The sequence below is a fragment of the Frankliniella occidentalis genome, unplaced genomic scaffold (genome assembly GCF_000697945.3).
Source record: "Frankliniella occidentalis isolate FOCC.00 unplaced genomic scaffold, Focc_3.1 Scaffold21, whole genome shotgun sequence".
In the NCBI taxonomy this organism is placed as follows: Eukaryota; Metazoa; Arthropoda; class Insecta; order Thysanoptera; family Thripidae; genus Frankliniella; species Frankliniella occidentalis.
The window spans coordinates 976,853-981,390 of NW_026267151.1; the positions used below are offsets into that span (position 1 = coordinate 976,853).

Below are 4,538 nucleotides of genomic sequence, written 5' to 3' on the forward strand. Positions count from 1 at the left end.
TTACCAATAAGTAGAACCCCGTTTTACCCAACTTGAAGCCTGGTCCGGTCCACCGAAGACCGCACTTGGTTTGGCGTTTCACGACGCCAAAATTACTGGCGTTCCCTGAAGAACGCCAACATTTGGCGTTCTGAGAAGAGGAACGACAACCAGTTTACAGTGCTAGTGAGTGCGGGTGCTGTAGACAAACAGCCAGTGTCAAGCGAAGTTCCCCGCTCGCCCCCCGCCTATTTCGGCGGACACTCTCAGTTGGGCCGTGGGACAAGTCGATTTGCGAGAAACTCCGGCTTGAGTCGAAGAGAGGGAGCGAAATACATCATATGGAGGAACAGAGGATTTCGGAAAGGGGAGAGGGATGGCGGGGGTGTACACGTTTCCTTATTCTGGTGTAGACAGTCTTTGGGGACTGTCTAAGAGCGCAAAGCACGGCACGCCCTGCAGTTCCTGTAAGCGTGACACGTATACGTTGTAATTACGATATTTTGAGTTGAATTATCAAGTGGCTCATAGGGCATGGATGCAGGCGCTCTTTATGATGAGTGAAGCAACAGCCCGTATTAGAAGGCAGCTAATTAGGCAGTGCCCCCGCCTTGCCGAGGCGAGGCGGCGTGGCGTGGCGTCGTCGCGACAAGAGAGAATGTCGTTTAGACCAATTATTAAAGACAGCAGGCGCCGGCGGGGCAGGGTCAGGGCCTTGCTCAAGTAGTGCCATACAAGTAGAGAAGAAGAGCGAGAAAATTACGTTTTTCTCTTTGAATAGAAATATTGTATATAATGTGCATGCGGTACAGTATAACTACGAAAGTGCGCGGCTCGAATCAGCCACCTGGTATGTCTCTTACCACCCCACCCGACACTCAGTTGATTTGAGAGATACTGTACCGAATGCACTCGTCGTGTGGGTGGGCGGGTTGTCCACTCTCCCGCACGGCCACCAGGCGCCTTGGTTACTGTTGGTATTCATTCATGCGATGCCGTATAACTACGAAATGGGAAGAGATCTCTATTCATGAGAGAGAGAGGGAGAGAGAGAGAGAGAGAGAGTAAAAAAAATAAATAAAACTGGGTCCGTCCGGGATTTGAACCCGGGACCTCTCGCACCCTAAGCGAGAATCATACCCCTAGACCAACGGACCGTGTTGCTGCAGTGAAGGCGGCAGTACGTGGGCATTCCTCGCACCTGCACGCCGCACCAGTCGTCGTGACCCAGAGAAAGCTTCGGGAGACTGGTTTGGGTCTGGCTTCTCCCACTTCTCTTGTCCCCCCTTCACCCTACTCTCCCATCCCTCACCTTAAACAAGCTGCAATGCTCTCGGAAGTAGGCGACGATCGTGGTGAAATAAGGCTGCCTATGAGACTGACTCTTCGTGTACCCCGTCGTCGAACGACAGGATAGTAGTAGTTATCTGACCAGAGCGCCCATTTAATTTACAACTCATGCGGCGAACAGAAGTTTTCGTAGTTCAGAATGTTACACTTACTGGAGCTTTGTCTTCGGGTAAATGTAAGTCGCGCACTGTTCTCCGACCAGTTCAACAGTGTTAGTCGAGTTACCCCTTTTTTCGCAAGTGGTGACGTGTGTGCATGTGGTAGACACGTTCGACTGTCGCGCGCTGCAGAGCCCTCGGAGCCCCTGCCATGAAGCGGGTAGGCCGCCCACCCAACACCTCTCTCCAACGGCCGGCCTACCTACCGCTCCTTCGGCCGGTGGGGTCAGGATAGAAGCTCTAAGGCTATTTAGCCCCCCTCCCCCCACCCTCTTTCAGTTCCCGAGTCATAGAAAATCGACCCCCCCCCCTTTCTACGAGCTCCCGCAATAACCTCCAGCGACCCGGCCCCAGGACGGAAACCGTGGAAACACTCTGCGTGTGTGTCCATTTCCCCAAAAGACACCTCCCCCGCCCGCCCGTCCTCTAGCCCTCACTCTAGTCTGCTCTTCCCTCCCATTCCCGTTCCCCTTCACTTCCCCCCTCCACCCTCCCCCTTTGCCCTCGCTTAAACGACTCTTCTGCGGTGCACTGTTTTACTTATCTTGCGCAGGTGCCCACACACACACACACACGGACACACTCTCTCTCATTCTCTCCCCCTCACGCTCCCCTCCCCTCTCTCTCTCCCGCCTACACCACTACTATAGGGTCATGGGATGAGTTTTTCCTTTGCCACGCTGTCCCTGGTCGAGGCCTGCATGCCTGGAGTGGGTATTTATAAACCTTCGTTTTAGGTTTGAATCGTGAGGGTGTGTGGAATTCATTTATCATCCAGAATTTCTTTTACTTCGTATATCTGAAAGGGGGAACGATGAATATGATGAATTTATTTGTAAGTACTCTGGAAACTCAGGTGTGATACAGTCTAAGAGTTGTTAAGTGCAATACGAGTGTCAGTGTTTCACACTTCCAACTGCAAGACCATGTCATGTGAAGAGTATGACTACACATGTCTAACGATTTCAAGAGTTTGACCATAAGCGTCTCACGCTACTCGAAACTATGGAGGTGCGCGTGGTCTTGTAGTAGCACGAGTGAGAGATCACTCCATAGAGTGCGGCTCAAATACAGCAGCTACAGCCGCATGAGCCCGTACGGCTCTACGCCACGCCACGCCCAGGAAGTCCTGCAGCAGCCACCGTCGCATCCCCCGCGGGACACCCCCCCCTTCCCTCTCGGCCCGCCACCCACCATACCGCGTTCCTCTGGATGTTTATCGCCTCGCCGCGGAGAGTAAAATACCCCTGGCCGTGAAATATTAAACGAACTGAACCGAGCTGCGACCACTCCCCTGGGCAGTGTTGACCCCCGGCCCCAGGTGGAGGGAAGCGCGCGCCGCTGGGCTGGCGGGGGAAGGGGATGGGGATGAATAAGGCGGTCTATCGGCCGCTGCTATAAGCGCGTGGCCTCTGATCGTATCGTATTTTTACCCGACATTTTACAACACGCTTCTGCACTCTTCATTTGAGAAAACCTCCACCTCGAAACTACGGGGAGGAACAGAAGATTTCGGAAAGGGGGAGAGGGATGGCGGGGGTTTACACGTTTCCTTATTCTGGTGTAGACAGTGGGGACTGTCTAAGAGCGCAAAGCACGGCACGCCCTGCAGTTCCTGTAAGCGTGACACGTATACGTTGTAATTACGATATTTTGAGTTGAATTATCAAGTGGCTCATAGGGCATGGATGCAGGCGCTCTTTATGATGAGTGAAGCAACAGCCCGTATTAGAAGGCAGCTAATTAGGCAGTGCCCCCGCCTTGCCGAGGCGAGGCGGCGTGGCGTGGCGTCGTCGCGACAAGAGAGAATGTCGTTTAGACCAATTATTAAAGACAGCAGGCGCCGGCGGGGCAGGGTCAGGGCCTTGCTCAAGTAGTGCCATACAAGTAGAGAAGAAGAGCGAGAAAATTACGTTTTTCTCTTTGAATAGAAATATTGTATAATAATTAGATTTTCAATAGAGCCATATCGTTTTATCACAAAAAAAATGATTCTGATCAAATAATCCCATTGTGCCGGTAAAGTCAGTTGGCCCTGGTCGAGCAGCTCGGTCTCCTTCCATCCATCCTGCGACCGCAGCTCCCATCCCATTTCAACCCCCACTCCAACTCCGACCCCTACGCCCACCCCTACTCCACCGCCCGCCGCCGTTTGCTTTGCATAACAAACAGGGCTCCGTATATACTTTGGCTTGGCCCACCCCTATTAAAATATATCGGCGTCCACTTTTTCTTTCGTGTGCATATCGACTGTGGGTACCGTTACGGTACCCCTCACCCCCTTTCCCACCTCACTTGTTCTTGTTTCTGTTTCCCTGAACAAAATCTTCACGTGGAGATCATTTTCGTAGAATAGCATGAAAGTCTAGCTTAAAATAATCACTTCCTCATTGTTTCCACGAGTTTCTTTCTCAGCACGATACCCCCTATGGAACACTGCTCACCGCCTCCGCGGCTGGGGACAGCTCTTACCTCCAACCGCTATTTTGTGACAGAATAGCGACTGCTTATCTTGTGGAGGCTTTCATTCGTAGAAGAAGTGTAGAGTGTCGCTGTGCACCTGGATCACCGCAAACGCAAATCCTTGAACGAAGTTTCAACTTCGAAATGAGTGAGATGAGAACATTTTTACTCGTCAAAAATCAAAGCGAGGACTCACCTTATTTGAATCTTATGCACTAATATGCACCGAATCCTCATTCTAAAGGAGTGAGATTTCTCTGATGTTGCCCAATTGCCGAGAGGAATCTCGTTCTTATTGGGTGAGGACCGTAGGTTGACTCAAATTGAATGAGGAAAATAATCTTGCTGTCAGGAGAGCGACATTTTTTGTGTCACTGCTTCGCGCCCTCCTGAGAGCAAAGATATCTGACTCTAGAATTCACAGTGATTGCAGGACAAACAATATAACCGCCCAACGCAAGCCGCGGGCCCTTGAGTCCGTTTACTGCTGTTTGCGTGTAAATGACCCGCCGCCCGAACATGTTACCGTTATCGGCCCGAGACTGAGGCCGCCGACCACCACGACGTCGGTGGTAGCTTGCATCCTGC

General features: G+C 51.9%; 1 long non-coding RNA gene and 1 other non-coding gene across 2 annotated transcripts in view; both read right to left on the reverse strand.

Moving 5' to 3' along the window:
* Positions 1-1,064: 1,064 nt before the first annotated feature.
* Trnap-agg (transfer RNA proline (anticodon AGG)) lies at positions 1,065-1,136 on the reverse strand. The gene has a single exon. It is a non-coding gene; the product is annotated as a tRNA-Pro (tRNA).
* Positions 1,137-4,170: 3,034 nt separating this feature from the next.
* LOC127748942 (uncharacterized) overlaps positions 4,171-4,538 on the reverse strand; it is a 4,013-nt gene continuing 3,645 nt past the window's right edge. The window contains exon 3 of the long non-coding RNA XR_008010864.1: positions 4,171-4,339. This is a non-coding gene — a long non-coding RNA (uncharacterized LOC127748942). The remainder of the gene's footprint in view (positions 4,340-4,538) is intronic.